This window comes from Periplaneta americana, chromosome 7 (genome assembly GCF_040183065.1).
Source record: "Periplaneta americana isolate PAMFEO1 chromosome 7, P.americana_PAMFEO1_priV1, whole genome shotgun sequence".
Classification (NCBI taxonomy): Eukaryota; Metazoa; Arthropoda; class Insecta; order Blattodea; family Blattidae; genus Periplaneta; species Periplaneta americana.
The window spans coordinates 71,949,989-71,975,131 of NC_091123.1; the positions used below are offsets into that span (position 1 = coordinate 71,949,989).

The 25,143-nt window shown below is 36.4% G+C and overlaps 1 long non-coding RNA gene across 1 annotated transcript in view; it reads left to right on the forward strand.

Annotated features, from left to right (window-relative positions):
• The window catches only part of LOC138702703 (uncharacterized), a 279,688-nt gene extending 257,507 nt beyond the window's left edge, over positions 1–22,181 (forward strand). Inside the window, exon 3 of the long non-coding RNA XR_011332866.1 lies at positions 22,124–22,181. This is a non-coding gene — a long non-coding RNA (uncharacterized lncRNA). The remainder of the gene's footprint in view (positions 1–22,123) is intronic.
• Positions 22,182–25,143: the final 2,962 nt, after the last annotated feature.

Consider the following 25,143-nt stretch of genomic DNA (forward strand, 5'->3'; position numbering starts at 1 on the left):
ATTGAATTGAACTCTGTAAAGCAAACTACATGTTGCGCAAGTTGAAGGAGTGTGTAATCAGCACACACCCAAGTGTGTTTGATTCATATACGCAAACTGCATGTAAACCCCCAATTTCCGTGGTAGCGTTGCATGCAGCACGAGAGCCCCGCACAGCCCTGCAATGGCGATGTGATTAATCAGTGGAACTGTGTCCAACATATTTCATACACACATTGGAAATCTTGCACGATAACCGCGACTAAATGACTCCCATCAATGCGAGACCACCGTGGAATACGCATCGGTCAAGGCAAAGCGGATCACTAGGATTAGAGTAAATCTACCATATTCGACACAATAGTTGGATGTATGGTGTGGAGAAGTGACGTATTATGAAATCAAGATATCATTGATTTGTAAGACATATAGGGTAATTCAATAGTCAGGAATGATAATTTAATTTTAACAGAAACTTCTGTTTCACTGTTGTTCATTCAGTTGCAGAATTGATACTTACTTACTTACTTACTTACTTACAAATGGCTTTTAAGGAACTCGTAGATTCATTGCCGTCCTCACATAAGCCTGCCATCGGTCCCTATCCTGTGCAGGATTAATCCAGTCTCTATCATCATATTCCACCTACCTCAAATCCGTTTTAATATTATCCTCCCATCTAAGTCTCGGCCTCCCCAAAAGTCTTTTTCCTCCGGCCTCCTAACTATAAGCATTTCTGAATTCGCCCATATGTGCCACATGCTCTCCAAAAAGTGTGTTTCAATTTCTCATAGAAGATATCCTTTATTTTGCCGTCTTTCACTTCTATAGGGGCATGAGCATTTATGACTATGATATCGCACCATCTACCCTTAAGTACTAAATACAATAACCTGTCACTGATAAATTCGACCTTTTTTACTGCTGATTTTATACTTTTGTGAATAAAGAATCCTGTTCCTAATTGGTGATTATTGTTTACTTCCCCATAATACAACAAGTAATCTCCTATTTTTGACATGCCATTCCCATCTAACCTAACCTCTTGTACTCCCACGAAGTCCATTCTATATCTAGCTAGTTCTTTTGCTACTAATGTTACTCCTCCTGTTCTATAAAGACTAGTTACGTTCCAAGTACCAAATCTCATAACCTTATTCCTTTGCTGTGGTTGTGCCAGAGAATCAGTCCCATTCCGAGACTTATTGTAAGGTTTCGCCCAACCTCCAAGCTGGAGGACCACCCCTGATCGGCTGTCCACGACTGATTATTCTGGAGGCCGTCTCCTCTATCCGCAACCTGAGTACGCGCCATGCCGTGGTGATAGGGACCCACAATAGGTGTAGAATTGATATTAAAGCAAATCATCCCTTCTGGTAAATTTAGCCATCTCCATTTTGGTGGTTTGTTTGAGTACATTCAGGGCGAATATTAAAATCATTATCCTGAGATGATGCTTATGGTTGTTGAAATTAAGTAGGCGCTTACTTACCGAAAAAAAAATTCCTTCGGCGCGTTTGAATTTTTATCGTATTAAAGTATCGCTCACTTGTCCACATTCCCGAACTGAAATATCAAATAGTGATGTAATTTACCGATAAGGATATTGTTTCATTATAGTGTTCTGAACTACACTTGGAAATTAAATGAATATCGCTGTAACTTAAATGAACTATGAAGAACATACCTAGTTCATTCAGAGTTTTCCCAGTCTCATCCCATATGTTCTTTTTGTATATTATATTTCTATAATTCTAATTTAATAAACTATGAAACTTCACACTGTCAGACTAATAAAATGAGCTTCGTGTCATCCATTTGCCTTCAATATTACCGCGATTGAAGGCCTTGCAATCGATACAGTTTCCATGACATTCTTTATTTCGATCTTGGCCTGTACGGAAATCCGTTTAGAATTCTCTGGCCAGAATTCTGAACAGAATCCTGTCATGCGGACAGAGGCGATACGGCCAAGTGGGCGATGCTCTATTTAAAATAAATGAAAAGAATAAAAATCCGAACGTGCCTAACGAATCCGTTGTGAACCCCTACCTTTACTCGTACATTTTGTAGAGGTGGATATGAAACATAAGATCTTTTTCTGAACGTTAAAGTCTGAGGTAATGGCGTGGACGAAAGGCTTGGACCAAAGTGATTAGGAGAAGAGCTGATTAATTTTGATGTTCAAACTTTTCCTCTTCTTGTAGGATACCTTTCAAAAGTTAACGTTTCTTTTTAAGTGGTGATGATTATATCACAACTCAGTTCTTGTTTGGCAGTCACTTCAAGGAGGCATTTTTCTGATAGACAACGATAAAAAATAGCCGAACTACTGACGTGACATCTGTTAACCAAAACGTAAGACTTATCTTCATCCTTTCCAACTTCCTTATTGTTTCCAGTGATATTTTAGATAGTCTTCCAAGAGATATCTTTCCTCGGGAAGGTAGCTGCAATTCTGTCTTGGGACATAGTTTCTCTTCATTTTAATAGATAAGCTATTAATACAAATATTTATGTAGAGAAGTTAAAAATTCAATTAAATCGAGATAAAATGTAATGAAAATGCGTAACCGAAGAGAGCATAAATTAGCTGAATTTTATATGGAAAAAGAGAAATGACTGAAATCATCACTGCGTTTGGTTAACTAGAACTCGCACTCGCTGAAATGGGTAAAGGGTAAGCGAAGCGCCCCGTGTGCCGCGTTGTGCAACAGGAAGAGGTACTAGAAAGCATACCCTCTAGCAGCTACGAATGAACCATAGTGCAGCTGTTCTCCGCGGATAAGAGACGCTAGCCCCAGAGTACTGTGAGCTGATGACCGCTGACCTAGACTCTCCAAGCAGCCCGCAGCAGTGTAGTTGCGCATGAGGTGCAGGTCAATGACACTGAACCCCGGACGAACAGCTCAGGTCTGTTTTTCAGTGAGTAAGGATTTGCGATCTACAGAATATTTCTACATATATCATTGGTCATATTTGTACATGTTTTATTGCTCATATTTGTACATGTTTTATCGGTCATATTTGTACATATTTTATCAGTTACCTATATTTGTACATGTTTTATCGGTCATATTTGTACATGTCTTGTCGGTCATATTTGTACATATTTTATCGGTTACCTATATTTGTACATGTTTTATCGGACATATTTGTACATGTTTTATCGTTCATATTTGTACATATTTTATGGGTCATATTTGTACATATTTTATCAGTTACCTATATTTGTACATGTTTTATCGGTCATATTTGTACAGCTGTCAAAAAAAAAAAGTGGCCGCACTCGTGAACAGCGAATATGTTCAAAGTCCACGATGCATGTGCTTGTACAAGCAGTTCCGTAACTATGAAAGTAATCCATATCTGCGCCTCGTAGACCAGCGGTAGAGTGCTTGTTTAATGATTCAAAAGTTGTGGGTTCGGGCCTTCTTCAAGTTTTCATTTTATTTTTTAATCATTCTTAGCGATGTAAATGCTATTCAAATTATCATTTATATTCAGTTATCATTCTTTATGGATATCACGTTATTTATGTTTTGTTATCGTTCTTTAAGGATATGAATAAAATTCAAGTCATCATTTGTATTCTGTTATCGTTTTATAACGATATGAATAACAATTTTTATTATTGTATCTCCAATGGGGGTTAGCCCTATTTTACATATGTATGTTAGGGCTATAGTTTCATACACAAAAAAGATAAGCATAAAGAGAAATGGAAAAGAAAATTAAATTAGCTTACGCGATGTAAACAAAAGATAAACAATCCGTAAATTAGGCATTGCGATTGCAAAACAAATATCAGGTATCAATTTGAAACATACAAAAACATTAACAACACACATACGTAACACTTCTATAACACAAATACGCGGCTTTCCGTACCATACATCATAAATTAATACACAATAGTCACACAAACACAATCAAACTATAATTACGACATTGCGACGACATCAAGCATCCCATAACTGACTCACATACATAACAAATCAAGCATCCGTTGCAACACATACACTTCAACATAGTAACCACACTTTTAAAAGTTACAAATTTGGCTCCAAGAAGAATAAATAGGACATTGTTACTAATTATTATTCTTCTACAATTTCTTAAATACATCTGTAATAAATCTGTGAAATCCGATATGAATAATATTCACGTTTTTTATATTGTTATCGTTTTTTAACGATATAAATAATATTCAAGTTATTATTTATATTGTTTTCCTTCATTAGCATTATAAAATAATATTAAAGTTATTTATATTGTTATGGTTCTTTCGCAATATGAATAATCTGTATTTTATGTAGGTAATTATTATAACACAAATAAATATCTTTCTTTGTAAAATAGGTTATTTTATTTAGATAATTAAATACGTATTATATAATATCTTATATTAATTAAACAAACCGATATTTGTCATTTATATTCTGTTATCGTTCTTTAGTGATACTGTATAAATCATATTCAAGTTATTTATATTGTAATCGTTCTTTAGCGATATAAATAACATACATTTAATATTAGGTTTGGAAAAATCCAGTTGCATTATACTGCTATTAGTTTTTCTTTTTGTATTAATACATTATACTATCTTGAACCACAATAAAATGAAAAGGAGTAACGAGGAATTGAACCTGAAACGTTGACATCTAAATTCCGACGTTCGTCCGCTGAGCTACGAGAGCATAAGTGTGGAAACATTTTCGGAAAAATTGGCCCAATCACACTCTAAGATTTTCTGATGATTCGTAGAAGCTAGTCCAGGATGCGGGGGGCAAAGGCTAATTGAGATTTCCCGGTCTCTGACCGGGTCAAACATCCTGATAGAATTAATATTTAACCCTTGCCGTGACTTTCGGTGAAGTCCGGAGGGCCCAATTAGTCAAATCCACTCTTGGGCCCCCTGGAATTTAATAAGATGCGAAAGAGATAGTGATGTGCGGAAAGCAACGGGATGTTACCGCATTTAGGCCTATCCTTACCAAGAAAAACTGCAAACATGAACAAAGGAAGCTTTTAATAGAAGAAGAAGGATCTTCTGCGGACCTCTGGAAAAAGAACTAAGGAAGAGACTAGTGAGGTGCTTTGTGTGGAGTGTGGCATTGTATGGGTAAGGAACATGGACATTACGACGAAATGAAGAGAAATGAATAGAAGCATTTGAAATGTGGATGTGGAGAAGAACGGAGCGTGTGAAGTGGACAGACAGAATAAGAACTAAAATTGTGTTTAAAAAAGTGAGTGAAGAAAGAATGATGCCGAAACTGATTAGAAAGATAAAAAGGAATTTGTTGGGTCTCTGGTTGAAAAGAATAATAGGCGACATTAGGATATGTGGATCATATGCGGAGACTAAGAGGACGGCAGAAAATAGGAAAGATTGGAGATTGCTGGGTTTGCAATGAAAGACCTGCCCATTGGCAGAAGACTTATGTATGTTGAGAATGCCTGGAATATCGTGTCTAAGAACAGTCGCTATTTGCAAAGACTAGTCGATTCCATGCCCACTCGACTGCAAGATGATCGAGATAAGAGGAAGATAGACTAAATATTGAATTGTGGCTTTTTGTTTTCTCTTTTGAACGCTTAATTGTTTGAATGTTTTAAGGCCGACGCCAGTAAATTTGTTTTGTTTGTGCCACGAAAGATATTTTTATTAAGAATAAAATCTTTTTTCTTTCCATTTGCAGGCACAATATCATAATGATAAAGTCATGGAATAATATATTAATGAACCTGATGTTAATTACTAAAATAATCGTAAAAGAGAAAGGAGCCATTATATATAGTTTGTCTCTCTCAAAAACAGAACAAAAAAGAACATAAAAAGCACGAGGTTGTAGTCGAACGCAGGATCTCTCGAATAAGAGGCCTGAACGCTACCATTACGCTATCGAATAACACACAGAATACTTCAATTATGACTGTAGATATCAGGCAACGTGATCCAACAACATGTAACATCGCCTGTCTCCGAATTGTAGCGAAGATACCCGAAGGGAACTTTGTTTCAGGAGAGCGGCCACTTTTCTTTTGACAACTGTACATATTTTATCGGTCATATTTGTACATGTTTTATCGGTCATATTTATACATGTTTCGTCAGTCATTTAACGGTTCTGATTTAGCGTCGAGGTAGTGTTTTGGTGAGATGATTTCTAGGTTTCTCCATGAGTTTACCTTATATTCGTCTTATAGTCGATGAAAACCTTGTAAAAAAAACAAAGCAAGCTATCTGCCAAAATAGGATTTCAATCCACACCAGTGAACAGCTTCGCACACGAATCCGTCTCTCTCTAACCCCTAGATCACCCAAGTGCCTTTTTTCTTATTTTTCCAGACATACGTACATACATGTGAGGCTATCAAGTGCAAATCTCGCCTTATCCAAAATTTAAAAAAAGCGAGTTACATATGGGATGTTGTACTTCTTGCAGCTCTCTATCTACTGAGATAGTAGGTTTGTGCAAATCTTGTCTAATTCCTCTTCCATAGAGCTCAGAAAACTACTATCAAATGCAAAACTATCCATATCCATAACAGTGGTTCGTGAAAAACCAAGTCTGATCCATCTAACAATTTAGAGCAAAACTCTTCTTATCCAATGTTTGCTGTACTACCATTAAGAAATATGAGGAGCAAAACTCGTCTTATCCAACGTTAAGGAAAACACAAATTTCTATGCTCGATTATATTATTTTGGCAACCCTGCACCGAAAGAGCTTAGAGGTGGAGACAGAGTGTCACATAAGAACAACAGTAAGAGAGAATTATCGGTCAGATCTGTGTGTGGGCAAGACCATTTTAAAAAGTGGAAAAAACTTAGAAATGCTTTCTGCAAGGAATCTGAATATAGGTATTGCAAAAAAAGGAAGAAAAATTGAAAGATGTAGTTAATTTATTAAAGAAACATTTTGGTGAGAATTGGGAGGAGAATGAAAATCTTGTCAATTACAAAAATGTAATTTCTCAGAATACTACAGCAGATCGCAATGAAGAGGAGGGTGTGTTTTGCAGTAGTTTCATGATCGTTGAAGGAGAACAACTCAGAATTTGAAACGAAATATTGAAAAAAAAAACTACATATATGAAAATAGAGAGTTTTCATTTATCTTTTTATACTGTGAAAGTGTTAACATACAGAGTGTCCCATTTATCTTGTACCCCTATTATAACTTTTTTTTTGGATAGGTATTGGGACTTTTGTTTTTTAGCGTTATGTTAGAACGAGGGGCTAACATGAGTGTGGAGATCTGGTGTAAAATGTTATGTTTTATTTAACGACGCTCGCAACTGCAGAGGTTATATCAGCGTCGCCGGATGTGCCGGAATTTTGTCCCGCAGAGTTCTTTTACATGCCAGTAAATCTACTGACATGAGCCTGTCGCATTTAAGCACACTTAAATGCCATCGACCTGGCCCGGGATCGAACCCGCAACCTTGGGCATAGAAGGCCAGCGCTATACCAACTTGCCAACCAGGTCGACGATTTGGTGTATGTAACTACATTATGGTATAAGATACACGTGACGTCATCAATTTTTAAAAAAGCACTACATTACTTTAATCATTTTACATTGATTACACACATTAAGAAGAGTTCAAAAATGTATCACGATGTCACCTTCCCAATCAATAACAACAAAATGAAACAAAAACGTACTTCCAATGTGATAATGTTATGTTTTGAGTGTCACAGAAGATGTTCCAAATGGTGACCATTCACATTAATGCACATTCGAAGGCGTTCCCCGAAAGACCGTAGGACTGCCCGGCATGTTGCTAGCTGAATGGACACACAAGCCTGTCGAATGCGTTGCTGCATGTCGTCTGGTGTTGTCAGAAAGTCCTGGTACATACTGTCCTTTACAGTTCCTCACAGGAAGAAGTGAAATGGCGATAGCTTCGGAGAACGTGCAGGCCACTGCACGTGGATTGTGGCGTCAACAGTTGTGGTTTGTTTACATGTTAAGACAGCAAACGCACAACACATGACGTGTACGGACGTCAGTCGTCTTTCGTTTTGTGTAAATCAATGCACAAGATGAATGGGGTACCACAACAAACGGCACATTCTGATGGCATTCATTTTGCATTTTGCTGTTGTTATTGATTGGAATGGTGACATTGTGATACATTTTTGAACTCATCTTAATGTGTGTAATCAATGTAACATGATTAAATTATGCAGTTCTATTTGAAAAATTGATGAGGTCACGTGTATCTTGTACCATAATGTAGTCACATGCACCAAATATCTACACTCATATTAGCCCCTCGTTCTAACATAACTCTCAAAAACATAAATTTCAATACCTATAAAAAAAAGTTATAATAGGCGCACAAAGTAAATGAGGCATTCTGTATAAAGAATAGTACGTGAATTTTCACTAAATAATAAGAAATTATTCATTTATGTTATGAAGCAAAGATAGTGAATAGTAAATAAGAAAATTAAAGCTATTTTTTATAAAAGCATATGTTGTAAGGACCAAAACTTGTCTTATCCACAACTGTACAATGCAAAACTCGCCTTATCCAAAATTAGATTGTGTTTCACTTTCGTAATATTGGTGTCTGATTTTTCACATGATGCATGTTATATTTAGGGCCTTGTAAGCAAATGATAGCATTAAAATACATTTCAAAATCTTTACGGTTCGTCTTTCAGAGGTTTTTCCTGTTTTCTGACAAATCACTTTAACTGGATAAGGCGAGTTTTGCATTTGATAGCCTCATGTATTAATACCGCACGGAGGTGTCCACATACGCACTTCTTAGATGTACAGGGCATAGAGAGGTACCGAAATGCTATGATTAATCTCAGGTATATACAGGGTGTTAAGAAAAATGTATTCAATATTTTAGGAGGTGGTAGTATGCATCAAAATAAGAAATAAATGTCTAATAAACATCGGCCCTACAAACACATACTTTCTGAAATCTGAACACTTGTTCATAGGAGGTGCTCAATGTGACGTCCATTCATGGCAATGCATTCCTCTGCCCTTCGGCGTAAGGAATCACGCATTGAAGGTGTGGGGTTCCCCAGTCAATCCTGCGGTCCTGAAATGTCAGCGTCAGGTGTTCACGCTCATTGTGGAAAAAATGTGCTGGTGTGCTATTATGCATGAACCACATCTGTAGTCTTTGCTGACATGGCACATACTCCAGCAAGGTAGGCAATACATTAATTAGAAAATTGTGATAACGAGCCCCAGTTAATCTCTGTGGTAGCACGTATGGCCCTTAATCTATTGCCAAGAACGCCTGCCCATATGTTGATTGAGAATCGGTGCTGACGTTTTCTTTCTTCAAGTGCATGGGAATTTTCATCAGCCCACACATGCTGATTATGAAAATTCACAACACCATCTCTGCTGAACCCCGCTCATATCCGCAACCAAACTTTTCTTTTCAGTATTCCTTGCAACGTTACAGTATTCCATGCCAGGGGTGTCAACTACGGTATGATTATTTGGTAGCCTGCTGTATTGTAGGGCAGAAAAATACATTGCCATAAAGGGACGTCACATTGAGCATCTCCTATGAACAAGTGTTTAGATCTCAGAAAGTATGTGTCGTAGGACCCATCTTTATTAGACATTTTTTTCTTGTTTTGATGCATACTATCACCTCCTAAAATATTGGATACTTTTTTTTAACAACCTGTATAATTTAAACTTAATTTAATAATTGCTTTCGGTTTATAACGTCTGTCAGCATTCATTCCTCCTTTTCCATTCATTTCGATCCAGTCACATTTCCTGTTGTAAACTAGAGGTCTGCACGGGCCGAAATTCTTAGGCTCGGCCCGACGCGGCGAGGGGGAAAGGAATTGGCCATCTCCCATTATCTTCTGGCCTAGTTGCCTCATGAGTGATACCTTATTGGGTTACTTAATAGATTCAAACCTGTCTTCGGACAGTTGACTAAACAACAAAATCACAAATAGGACAGTTGACTAAACAACAAAATCAAAAATATTTGGTTTCAGAGAAAAAGATATACAAGCCCCATTTACGATATTCTTCAGCAAATTTTTTGGTTATGTAATTATTCTAAGTCTTCACGATGCTGTGCAATAATCAGATCCCGGAGAGAGTATTGCTTACAGGAAAACGCGCGATGTAGTATAGCTAATGTTTATGAATCGAGGAGTCTTGCACGCATCACTGTGCCGCCGCAGCTTAGTACAAGGCAGTCAAAAGCAATTGACACGGGTCTTCAGAATGCCGAGACCAAAAGTACGCAAGATATAAGCACTAAGGAAATATGTTCGTCAATATGGAGAAAATGTGCTTTCCATCCATGATAATGAACTGTTTTGTGAATTGTGTCACGTGAAATTGGCAGCCGACATGGCATGCAAAGTTAAGAAGCATATAAATAGCAATAAGCATAAACTCGCATGTAACAGACAACAGAATTTAAGCAAGGTACAGCAGGAATCTCCTTCACAACTACTTGAACTAACATTTACGAAGATATGTGTGACGCGTTTATTGCTTCAAATATTCCGTTAAACCAATTAGAAAACGCGAAACTCCGTGGCTTTTCAGAAAAGTACACTGGAAGACAAATTCCTAAAGAAGTAACACTGCGGAAGTATCTGCAATATGCATATGAGAAATGTCTGCGTGAAGTGAAGTGTAAATTACAAAATGGGTTTCCTTCTATAGATGAAAGCATGGACTTCGTTGGACGTCATGTTGCAAATGTGGTTGTGGGTGCCCTTAGTGCGGAATGTTGCTGTAGACCCTATCTCTTAATGAGTGAAGTGTTAGAGAGGGTTAATTATTCCACCATATATGAACTTTTTGATAGTGCTATGGAGTTGCTAAGGCCATCATGTGTGCAATTCGAAAATGTGTTACTATATGTTACAGATGCTGCAAACTATATGAAGAAATCTGCTAAGTTTCTTGAAATACGTTATCCGAATATGATACACGTTACATGTCTTGCACATGCATGTCATAGTCCATTGCAACGCATTAATACGTAAATAATATTACCAGTATGTCAAGCACAATGAAATATTTAGGTCTCTTAATGAGAATAAATTAGAAGTCCGCTATGTAATTTTCATAGCTAATCACTGGAATCACAAATAATGAGACTTTCATGTATTACTTCATTTCTCATGAACCAAACTGTACTACTGTCAGCGTCACGCTGTCTATCGTTATTTACCCCATCCCTCTCAAAGCAGGAATGTTATGTTGCATACTAAGCTGATAGCAATACTTTTCCCGGGACCTAGCAATAGTTTATTGCTCTATTTATTCGTCGGAAAAATGTAAAGAGTAGATCTTATTTTGTTAAGATATTTCAATAATAATAATAATAATAATAATAATAATAATAATAATAATAATAATAATAATAATAATAATAATATATAGTAATGTTTCATAGCTGCAAGATACAGGCGGAAGGTCGCGAATTCAGTTCCCTGTGAGGTTATGTATGTGAGTGTTTCCTTGGTGAAAAAAGGGGAGCGACAATCATGTAGGACTGACTTCCCTACTGCTACTGAGTGCCGTTTATCCCGCCAAACCTGGGACCTTTCGAGGTCTCTAATGGGGTAGTTTCGTTTCTGCTTCATGAATTATTTTGCGGTTGACAATAATATGCTAAACGATGTCGAACGACGGTTTTGTTAAACTAACAGATCAGTTGTCAACGTCGCTCCTGTAAGAGCGGAGACACGTGTACGTGCTTAGTATATAAATAGATGATAGTTGACACTTGGCTGATATCCTCGCTTTCCTGGACTGTACACCTACACACTTGTCATGTTCGTAAGAGCAAAATGACGCTATTCTAAAGTTAATGTTCCGAACTAAATCCGAGCACTGAATCAGCGTTGAAGCGCATGATGACGCCGTCCCCCTTGAAAATTACCTCATTAGGCTACACTGCACTCCGTTACTATCCCATTGGGGGTTAGTTGCCATATCACCTGTGTTGTCTAGTAATCTATTAGGTTGTGTGTGCAACAGATAAGAGTATAAAATAAAACAATGGCCCTTTGATACACATAACTAAGTCAAGAGATTTTCTGTTTAATCTAAATTACCAGCTCTGTTTATCTCTTCGTCATATTTAAGTATTTGTTCTACAGTCTTTCAGAGGTACCGCAGTGTTCAGAGCTCCACCCATTTTGTGTTAAATGTTGTCCGCCAGTACCGTACTCATTTCTGTTGTAACATTTTAGGACGAGGAAGTCTTTCCGCATTACTTTACTAGATCAGAATTAGGCTTTTGGATAATCCATCGTGTCTTGGAATTTGACATTTATAAGGTTCCGAAACTACTGGGATATCATTTTATTTTTACTTCAATTTTTATTGTACCTGAGTTTTTGAATGTATTTCACTCCCATCCCCTCTACTAGTAAACTTCCAACCGTTCTCCACACAGAACCAAGCGTATACAGTCAAAATCGTCTTACTGTCATAGTAAACACAAACAGTACTGAGTTAGTGAGTATAGTACGTTCCAGAAACATGTTCGCATTTTCCAGTGACGAAATAGCTTTCAATATTGAATCATATTCTCGCACAAGTACTGTCGTCCGTTTGCCTATGTCGTATCCCGGTTTCCTCCACCCGCTTCTGCTCACCCCTCTGTAAAGTCTAGTGGCTGGATTGTCTTAGCTCTTTTCTGAAAACATTAATTTCTGTTAGGAATTAGACGTCTACGTAATATTATACAACTGTTTGAAATAACTTAAATAAAAGGGCCTCGTTAATTAATTAACTGTCACGTGATCTCCCTCCTTTTTACTACGCAGCAATAAAACCACTTGGACGGACAGTAGATAGCGTGTCTGAGTAATTTTATCTTTTCGGATCCGGTAGAAGTGAAGAAGTAAAGTAGGCCTACTCTTTTACAGAGTAAGTACAGAATTATTTCAGTATGAGTTACTAGTAAGAAGGACGAAACTGGTAAATGGAATTAGGTACAACAGTCTATAGTGAGATAATATGCAAAAAGAAGAACTGAAGCCTGCATCAAAATGAACGGCCACCGTTTTAAAAATTGTGTTTAAATATCCATATTAAGGTTATTTTTCAATTTAACTTCATTCTCTATATTGTACGCTAATGTGCTGTAGACAGTATAATATACACTACATAATGAATACGTCCGAATGGATAGCTCAAGTTCGTGAGTAAAATTACTTATTGTTAATGCAGTATACTGTACTTTGATTAAAGAAAAACCTAATGAAAATTATCAAAATAAAAATCTCGATATTTCCACTTTACGTAAATGGATGAACTACTTTTCTTCCCTCCTACTGTATACCTAGTGAAGTGATTTGTTTGTATTTTACGCCAGTATCATCGAACTCCAATCGTGGAAAGGGGTAGCAAACGGTGTTTCCGGTTCTCAACCGTTAATCCAAAGGTATAGCCAGGTTAATATTAGAAATGTTAGTAAAAATAAAATGATGTCCCTGTACATACAGGTTCCATCATCATGGCACAAGGCAAGACCAGGATAGGTCTTACCCTGATGACACTTGTATGGAGGCCTAATTCCGAAACGTTGGAAATGTCAAATTCCACAACAAGGTGGATTACCAAAAGCCTAATTCTGATAACAGTCACAGTGAAAGTCTAAAAACTCGTATAGTTTACTAGATTTCTTTACACCTGCCTTTTTCTCAAATATTCGTGTAACCTCAAACTCTTGAATAGCTCCACAAGGTATAATCCGCTGTTTTAGAAGAAATTTAGTCTATTTTCAATTTATTCTAAGCCACCGGCGTAGTTCTGTCGGCTAAGGCACTTGCCTGCCGATCAGGAATTTCGCTCGGACACGGGTTCGATTCTCGCTTAGGCTGATTATCTGGTTGAAACGTTTACGGTATTGTTGGTAGTAACAGATTTTTGGGGTTTCGCCATGCTGTAGACACAATATTTCGAAGGTACAAATCGAATCCAGAAAAAGCACCGGGAAAGACAAGATGAAGCGAGTCTTGTCTTCTTAATCCATTGTCACCGGAGATTAGCTCTTGGTAATGCATCGAACAGCTGACTTTCTCAGTCTCCTTTCCCGTAATATACAGGGTGGTTCAGGACCTCTGCAACAAACTCAGGGAATCGACAGATCTCACAATGAGGATCATTTTTCGTAAAACAACCCATGTTCTCCTATGCCTAGTTTAGTAAATAAGCGACATCGAAGCAAAGACATGTTTTAGTGACATTAACAATTATTAAATGAATTATTTTTCAGGTATGTTTGCTGTACACCGTCGTAGCAGTTGTATCGGCCTGTGTCGAATTTGATAAAAACAGCTAATACTCGCATAGTGGGTTCCTTAAAAAAATGGTTTATTTAAAGACGTTCGTAACTGCCGAGGTTATATCAGCGTCGCCAGTGTACCGGAATTTTATCTCGCAAATTTGTCAGCAAATTTACTGACATGAGCTTGTCGCACTTAAGCACACTTAAATGCCATCGACCAGGGTCGGGATCGAACCCGCAACCTCGGGCACAGAAGGCCAGCGACCGATTCTCGGTTCCTCTCTGGTGTCAGTTCGAGTGGTGTATTACTCCACATGTCCAAAAAAAAAAAAAATTAAGGGCATGAAGTCTGGTGATTAAGCTGGTCACGCAACAGGTTCGGCTCTCCCTATCCATTGTTCCGCGTAGATGTTGTTAAGGTGTGCTCGTACAACCAGGTTGAAGTGCGGCATTATGTTGCATCACATGTCCTCTCACATCGTGAAGTTTAAGTCCTCCATGAGCAGCGGAAGCGTGTTCCGAAGAGCGCTTCATTCAAACGGGGTAGCAGAATGACAGGACACTGTCCGCAAGGATATGTTAAAATGTTATGTTTTATTTAACGACGCTCGCAACTGCAGAGGTTATATCAGCGTCGCCGGATGTGCCGGAATTTTGTCCCGCAGGAGTTCTTTTACATGCCAGTAAATCTACTGACATGAGCCTGTCGCATTTAAGCACACTTAAATGCCATCGACCTGGCCCGGGATCGAACCCGCAACCTTGGGCATAGAAGGCCAGCGCTATACCAACTCGCCAACCAGGTCGACCCGCAAGGATATTTGAAGATATAAATGAATAATTCATTTCATAATTAACTGTAAAGGTCACTAAAACCTGTCTTATTTTCGATGTCGCGTAGCTCTTACACGAGGCATCGGACAACATGAGTTGTTTTACGAAAAATGATTCTCATTGCGAGATCTATCGATCCCCGGAGTTTGTTGCAGAAATAATTCTGTAGAGTCAAAAAAATCGTACCACAAGTCATGTTTGCAATACCCAATACTGTAAAAAAAATAGTTACTTTGCAGGCAATTAGTCCATTGCGAAATGTTCATTGCAATGACGTTCATCTTCATTAATGTCCACTATCAAATATGTCTACATCATCAAATGTCCAGTTTCAAATGTCCACATTGAATAAATGACCATTATCTTAAATGTCCACTCTCATTAAATGTTCAATATAAAAAATGTCCACGGTCATTAAATGGCCATTATCAAATGTCCGCAGTTATTAGGCCTACATGTAGGCCTAAGATATTATGAATATCCAGAACAATATTTATAAATATTAGTACATTATGCAACGAGCCTATAATGATAGTAATTAAGACTCAAGTATGTTTGTTTATGAAACGAGCGCAAGCGAGTTTCATAATTTTCATACGAGCGTCTTAATTACCATTATAGGCAAGTTTCATACGACTTTTTATGCTCGACCATATTTATAACTTTAAATTATTCAGAAGTATACATTTTATTTGTATCTGACAGAAGATCGGAAGTGACCTTGTTCATAGCTCTTGAATTGTGAGATGTGCGCAGACACGAAAGTATTGATTTTTTCCGAGGAACAATAATGTCATTCACCTTGATGTAATGCAGAGAATGTATAACCTGGAAATTTATTTAGAATTGAAAAACGAGATGACAAATTGAATTTATTTGAATATTATATACAATTAACGCTAATTATTATAGTAACAGAACATAATCTTCTGCGACAGTATTGGATTTCCAGCCTCCGTGACGTTTCCCTCGTCTTTCGATTGCATATCCGAGAATAATCGAAAACCTGAACTTTAATGAATAGGTGTACTTTAATGACATGCATTAAAGACTGCTACCAGGTGTATAATTAGTACATTTCGGCATAGTCGAGCATAAAATATGATATATAATATAATATAATATAATATAATATAATATAATATAATATAATATAATATAAGTAAAAAATGGAATAAAATAAAACAGTAATATTTATAAAATTTAAATAAATTATCTAACAATAAAATGTAAGCTAAAGTTACAATATTCTGTACTGATAATAATTCTATTTTCCAAATTTCTTCTGCACAGGGATCAGCATGCAACTTCATATGATATGAAAGTGCCCGCAAATAAGTATCGTTTCACATTACTGTTGTCCTTATATTGATTGTATCGGTATACACTGCCTTCAATTCGCCGTTGATTTGTACTATATCTCCTGTTTAGGGGGTGCCTTACGTTTATGTAATCATAGCGCATTTAGATTAAGTTATGGTATCCTTTGTCTCATTCTGTTCTTGTACTTTGTTTTCTATAAATTTCCAAACAGGCCTACTGACGTGATAAACCATTTTTTGAAATCTAAAGTTGTTTTTTACTTGGTTATTTAACGATGCTGTATGAACTACTGGGCTACATAGCGTCGATGGAATTGATAATAGCGAGATGGTATTTGACGAAATTAGGCTCTCCAAACATAATGTTGAATAATCTTTTCTGTACTTAACCAACTGTATATTGGACATTTCTACTTGTGGATATTTCTGTATATTGGATATTTTGATTTGTGGACATTTGTTTATATTGGACATTTTGACTATTATTCTTATTTGATTGGAAGTTTTAGTTGTGGACATTTTTTTAGTGGACTTTCTGCATATTATTGGACTTTGTGCTGTAACCAAATACCTTACTATAATAATACCGTACAGCTGTATACTAACAACATTGACGTGAGTGCGAAATATCGCGGACTTGACATCTAGCGGAGTGGTGTGGAATTACGTCCACAAATACAAATATTAACATAGCGGAAATCGGACTATTTTTTAAAACATATGTACCAATGTGGAATAATATACGAGACACTTAAGAAATGTTGAAGAGTATTTAATGTAACATTATTTTTTTTCAAAACTGCATATTATGAGAGAGATTGCATGCTTCATATTATTTTCCGTAATTAAAAGTCGTGTATTTTTTCTTTACTTTAGTGAAACAAAATTAATTCTGACATTAAGAATGAATTTACAATAATGCTTTATATACCCATTGCTGACAACTACAAAGATAAAAATGGTAGTCATCTGATGCTTGTAATAATTAGTAAAGGCATGTGGACAACAATAAAACTTAATTTGATAAAACCTTAAAATTTCCAATATATTTTAACTTCTATTCATTTATTAGGCCTAAATAAAAAAGCTATTTTTTATTGTTCTATCAACACAGAGACAAAGGCATTAGGCCTAATAAAGAATTTTGTTGATTCACGTTTTATGAACTCTCGGAAATCGAAAGTACGATTTGGAGCAATTTGTAATGCTGTAATTGTACCAGTTATAAACAGCACATATACAACCTAACATTTTAACACAGCATTAATTAATAAAATTATTAACTAGCCCAGCAACAATATACATTGCAGTTGATTACAGCTTGTTTCGCGAGTATCTCCACACCGGCGACCTAGGTAGCAGCACGAGCGTCGTTCGCGCGCAGAACTGCTAGCTGCCCGGTATTATTATAGTAAGGTATTTGCTGTAACGAATTGAACTGGAGAAGCTACCTAATTAACCCTTAAATTGGCAAAACTTCATTTCTTACACTAGTTTATTAAACCGTGTCGGACTGTAAAAAAAAACAACTATCGCAATGTCCATATTTTATATGTTTTGTAATACCCTGTTATAGTATTGTGAAAATTTTAAATTTCCTACCAATTTTTTTTTCTATTCTATTAAAACTAGTGGCTTGTGTAGCAATTGCTGCAAACTAAGTCCATAAAAAGTTCAAATAAAAATTGTTCAGATTTATTTTCAATGAAGAATACCAGACATTTTGATAGTTATTTGCTTCCATAATAGTGATACATACTCCCTCTGAATGTTTTTTTTTTTTTTGCCAAATACTTTTCCTTGAACCTAACCGTCTTCAGTTCTTGAGTTTCAATGCGAAATCGCTAGTAACAATGTCAGGATGATCAGTGGGTTTTTCATTGGGAGTAATGCAGTAGCTATTTCGGGTCATTGCGGATTGTATGTGAAAGTTAAGAAAATGTAAAGATTATCATGCTTTGAACAAAAGACTTAGCATCTTGGTACAGCTGCTGCAAGTTTCGTGAACTATCCTGAAATGTAGAGGGCAGAATCACTTTTTCCCACTAAGAGATCTTGCTGAGGTGATCAAGAGACTACAAAATCTTGTAGGCCTCTTATTTTATCAATAAGTAATACTTTTCGGTCTTTTCTTATGAATTGTAATTTTTTGCGCTTCTTCCAGACAATACTGATCTATCAAATACTGCTGGATTAATTTGTGTAACAATGAATATTATTTCGTATATTTTCTGTAATATAGGCTGTTGTGAGGAATTTATTGCTGAGATGTGGAAAATGAGCCGAATGATGTGTCAGAGTTGTAGAATCTTATATGCGCCCTAAATAAAATTGTCCATCGTAAATCGTTAGCAGCTTCAGTGTTTCATTTGTTGCTGGTTGCGGGAAATAAACTTACTCATCACGGTAGCAAGAAGTGAAATGGCATGCTATTTTCCCTACAACAAAATATGCTTGGCAGCGATCACAAATCTAATCAATTAAACCAAAGAAATATGAAATTAATTTTGATGTAGTTTAAAGACGCAGCTAAAATATAAAGCATCACTCAATTACTACAAAGGTAAGTTAGAGAATCAGACATATAAATATCTATATCACACTGTCATTACATACATGAAAAGGACCCACACCACTTGATTAATAATTGTAAAAGTATTTCATTTTAATAACAATATTGTTACCTTACGTAAGTTTTATAATTTTTAGTAACATAAGTTTATATAGGCCTATAGCCGCTACTCAGTAAATTATAGAAATGAAGATCTAATATAAAATATTCTTTCTCTGCGTCTACTTACATAAAGCCCCAAAAGGTTTCACTTTCATATATCAGTATAGCATTATGTGTTGCATTAACTATAATTATATTTCATTTTTAATGGTAATAATGTCATCAAACATTCTTACGTTTTGTAGTTCTTAATATCCAATACACAGCTGTATTCGGAAATGTATCAAATATGAATGAGGTCTCGCCCACCTCATTATATTTTGCTCGACTAGTATGACTAGTCAGTTTGTTTTTTATACCATTAAGTACGAGAAAAATTCGTACCGGCACCAGTAAGGCCATAACACGATACTACGAGAGGAGTTCGGCCGGCGTCGTGAATCGGGTCCCGGCATATCTCTGTTGGTTAGAGAGCACTCAGCGCGCACAGCTGAGAAGTCCTGGGTTCGATTCCCGGTGCCGGTACGAATTTTCCTCGTACTTAATGTATTCGGAAAACTACAGACCAGAGAATCAGACCTGTAAATTATTTTTTATGCGTTATCAGAAAATTGCACCAATGAAGATCGACATATTGGCATTATGATGGGAAAGAATCTGAGCCGTCTGAACTCTATGTCAGCAATCCTGTAGGTCATGGCCTTCGTGTAATAGCCTATTGTTTATTGTAGTATGTGTTTTGTTTTATTCTGAAATGCAACACGGCCGACTTGATGCTCGCTTCGCTTAAGGAAGCGAACATCAAGTCTGCCGTGAATGCAATTAATGACGAAAGATGGATTTTGGAAAAAAGAAAAATGATGTAGGAAAATTGACATTTCACTGAAAACTACTATTTTTCCGAAAAAAATTGGGTTCCAAGCTTCAAAATGAGGGGTCATTTATTAAAACCCATTCAGACGTTTTCCCGTAATTTCCATTACCAGTTCAAATTATATATATATATATATATTATAGCATATAGCATATTAATCGGTTGTATCCTATGAACACCATTAAAATATTATTTCAGTATACAAATTAGATTACTTAGGTTCAGTGCACAACAAATCACCTACCAAGGCGTACTTTTATTACCGAAGAATTTATGTTTTGGTTGTGCTGCAGAATATTATAAACAAACCATATTTCGTATCATATTAATTCAGGTTCTATTTATCAGCTTGTTATGTAGTACCGGTAGTAGGGCAGTTTTTTTTATCCTTTTGAATTACCTCGACAGTCTTTTGAACATCTATTGAATATTTGATTCATTGATACTAATTGATAATCGATACCAGAAAAATGTAAAGTTCATAATTATTGGAAGCTTTGTTTAGTTTCATTAAAGAATATGACATTTGAAATCTATTAATTAGCCTACAAAATACAACGTAAAATGCAACTGCACACACAGACTGGGTCATCAATCATAGTTAAAAATCCCGATAGAGTGTACAATTGCGATAATAGAAATTTAATTGGAATTTAATAAATTAGTGGCATTGAATTGTTAAAGCTGAATTGATTCCATAGGGTGAATGAAAAACAATAGTTGCACAGACTCATCAGCATTGTCATACTGTCTGCTTTGTTTGCATATACTGGCTCCTCCCCTTTTCAAAATAAATATTTGACTTTTTCTAACCCTGTAAATTGCGTTATAACATGTAATATACTTCACAATTGTTTTCATAATAAAAATAAATATTGCCAATTGCGATTAATAATTCAAGAACTTATTTCAACTAGCCTACAGAGGTTATTCCGAAACAATGAGTTGGTGTTCTGGAGAATTGAGAAAAATGGTGAGCTGGAGGAAAGTGAAATACTGCGGAAAAAAGGAAGAAAACACGATACTCATCTTTTTTCCACTGTATAAAATCACATGCCACGAACGTTTGTGGAATATACAGATAAAAATGATTTACTTTGTCTGTTGAAAATGGCCATATACTCCATCTCTTGTAATACGTAACACAGGAGTACGGAATGTAGTATATAGAAATACCTTGAGATATTTTCACGGAAATATGTTTGTTTTCAGGATCGTTTATATAAGAAATTTGTTTTAAATAGTTCTTTCTCCTAAACTATTAAACGGATTTATTAATAAAGACAACTTCCATATAAATGTTACACACAATTTACACACAAAATATAAAAAAGAATATCTTATAATAAACGGTATTTTGTTTGAATATTTGAGTTTTTCAACGGAACTATAGCTGGAAAATTAGTTGCTCACCAAAAATCGACTCATAACGATTTTCATAGCTAGATTACAATAAAAAAAATTGTGGTCTTTTTAACGACGCTCGCAATTGCAGAGGTTATATCAGCGTCGCCGGTGTGCCGGAATTTTGTTCCGCAGGAGTTCTTTTACATGCCAGTAAATCAACTGACATGAGCCTGTCGCATTTAAACACACACAAATGTTTCCAAAAAATGACAGGGGGAATTAAGGAAATCGTCCAGCAACACCCCAAGTTCTGTCCCAATTCACCGCTTTGAAAATGCGATCGGAATCCCCTACTCTTCCCTATTCTGTCTGGTAATTCTGCACTACACCATTCTCAACCATATATATGGGCTTCAAAACTGACCACCCATATCAGTCTAAAACACATTAACAGCAAAATATGATATAAATAAATAAATAAATAAATAAATAAATAAATAAATAAATTGAGGTTTTAACACAGTTGTTTAAGAGTTAAAGGAAGAAATAACATAAACACGTAGGTATGTCATTTTAGTAACATTTTGTACCTTCGACATGCTCAGAATACCTGCCTGACAGACATTCATAATTAATTTGGCTGAAATTAATATAAATTAATGTGCAACAGACGATTCTTACATACATATTGAGACGTCTATGCAATTTATAAATAGATATAGACTTGCGCTATTACCTTTAGTGACATAATGGCTATTAAAACATGTAGGCTACATTATATCGTACTAATACTTCTGTCATTTTTTGCAGGTGAGCTGATGGATTTCGTTCGCTAGAAGCTGTATTGCTTTAATCTTCTTCATTGAAGGTAAGAGGACGCTTCTCTCTTTTTTTTTTTTCCCTAACGCTTTAGTCTCCTAGGTTTAGCGATTACGAAATCTAATTTTGACCTCTCCATATTTGCTTCCATCACTTAAGATACTCGTTCATTACAATAAATATTTTGGAAACCTAAATTTCGCTACTCTCAATTGATACTATTTAGTTAGTTGAAACAGAGTCGTTAAATAATCGACTGACAATATCTACCAGATGTGAACAAAGAAATTCTTGTTGAGGTATAGTTGAAGAGCAATTTATAGATAAGAGATGAGAAAGATTGATCCGTCGAAGAGCTCAGAAGGTAAAAAGCATTAATCTTCCTAGTATAAGCCTAATAATAAATAATGAACAAACCGTATGAATAAGAAAAAGTTGCATCGGAATTTGTATTCCGCATTAATATGATTAATCTTCTATCAAAATATTTGCACGTGCATTCCTGAAATATCCTGTAGATCCGTGATAGATTCATTGCACTACGTGCATGCACTGTTGCAAGATTGAAATGGCGTCTAGATATTCACGCGGAACCAGTTGTCGCTGGATGCGGTGCCATAATACGTCAGGAAGGGTTTAATAATTAGCTAGTTGTTTTCGATAGTGCAAAGGAAGTCAGATAAATGGCATGTTCATCAGTAGCTTTAATGGTTTAACCACTGAAATAATTTATTCTAATTTTAATATCTGAACAAAAATTTAAGTCGCTGGCGTAGCTCAGGCGGTAGGCGCGTTTGCCTGCTGATCTGAGGTTGTGTTCGAGTGCGGGTTCGATTTCCGCTTGGGCTGATTATCTGGTTGAGTTTTTGCTAGATTTTCTCCCACCATAAGGTGAATGTCAGGTAATCTATGACGAATCCTCGGCCTCATCTCGCTATCACAAATTCCATAAACGCTAAGTAACCCAGTAGTTCATACTGCGTCGTTAAATAACCAAGTTAAACAAATTAAATGTCCGCATACATAAAGACAACACAAATTCTTATTTCAAAAAGAAATAAATATAAAAATAAATCTCTTTTCTAGAAGTAAGATCTATAATAATGCATAACATATTCATAGTACACAGTCCGATAAAGTAAACTTATCTTTACGTTCATTCAGAAGGGCATTTCCATACTGAGTGATACGGTGTGTTTTATAATGACACTCTAAATGGCAATGTATAACAATGTTATAATTTTGCCACAAACTGAACATTGCGCTACACTTTCTACCTCCGAAAATAAATATGTACTTTCTTACAGAGGATTCAGTTGAGACCATGAACGTGGTTTAATATCACTCATGATCGCCATTGATCTATCACTTATTTTAATTCGCTTCTACAGTACGATCATTTAGTCCTGACAGTCGCCGGCAATGTGCGTCTGGGTCAGGCGTGTCTATTAAGTTCCGTTAAGGGATGTTCAGGTTAGTCTGTTGCCTGCAGTCAGAGCGATCTGATGTCAGCGTGCGGAATAGCGTTGTGTTTCCGGTATAGTTAAGCTGTACTTCATTCCTTTACAGACCGCTTGCCCTTATCTCTACTCCGGAACTCTCCCCAGTACTCCAATTACTTCCCCTCTTTCGCGTTTCTGAGCTGTCAGGACTAAATAATCGGTCTGTAAGTGCTGAAATTCAAGTTTGTCGATCACTGACTTCAGCGAGACAAGTTAAGTCAAGAGCGCCTAGAGGTTAGTCAATCTTCATAAAAGGTGTGGATAAGCCCATCTCTGGTCTACATATTTTTGTCAATCTGCTTTTTTTCACATCAGTATCTGTAATTTTAGTTGTACTTGTTGGTGTTCAGTATAGAACATTTTCGCAAATATAATAACCCTATGCAAGTATAAAAAAAATCCATTACACATAAATTTTCCTTTATGTATGAAAATTTATAGAACGATTGTTCAGGTTATTTCAGTTTGAAATTACAGCTGGGGTGAAGCGGCGAGTCAGCTGTTCTCTGTGAACAGTACGTGTGTCGCATCTATCCTCCCCGCGGCGATATGAAAAATGCGGCAATTGAAATCAATCGGTGGGGTCGTTAAAACTGATAGGAGTGATTGGGTAGTGGTTACGGCTGCGTGGGTCAGTCGCCACTGACAACGACTTCATTTGAAGAGATGTAATCCACTGCGCCGGTTTGTTTCGCTTGTTTTATTAGCAGTCCATTAGTCTTAAAATCATAACTCTCTTATTCTCTTACTATTCGCCTGCCGCTTTTGTTTTCGGATTTCTCCACAATGTCATGGTTCTCTGTTGTGCCTATAGAGGTCACATTTTGCCTTGGGCGTCACTTCATCAGACAAATAGCCTAGAAGACCTATCGCGTAGATGGTATTATGTACGAGAAACGATCGTGGAGAATTAGTTAAGATTAGATAGAAAGCTGGTCTTGATCCCATTGCTACGGGGAGTACCAGCCAGGGTTAAACTAATAACCGCAATCAGGGCGACTGATTCATACGTAATTACTATACAGTAGATGCGGGATTACTTAAGAAAATGTGAAGTTGTTTCGTATCGGAGTATATGGCACGTGCCACGTCTTCCGTCTTTTGTGTACCTGGCGAGTACAGCAGCGTACAGAACGAAGGAATCCCGGTCCACATTGCAACGCAATGTGTGCAGTTGTGTTATCCTGCTCAGGTATTTAGTACGAGTTGAATAGTGTAGTGCTGATCCATTCATAATGTCGAAGTCAAAACGTTCAATTCGCTCAGAGATACGAAATGCAATTAAGAAGTATGAGAGTGACATTTTATGTATTAACGAAGACGAATCGTGTGTAATGTATGTAAAATTGGAATAAAAATCAGAACAACTCAGGCTATAGAGAAACATTGCAACCGTATATCGCACAGGAAATGCGTTGAAATGAAATCTTAGTAATCATCTACATCATCATCATTATCATTATCATAATAATAATCTTCATTTGTGTGGGTCTGACGACACGTGCAACA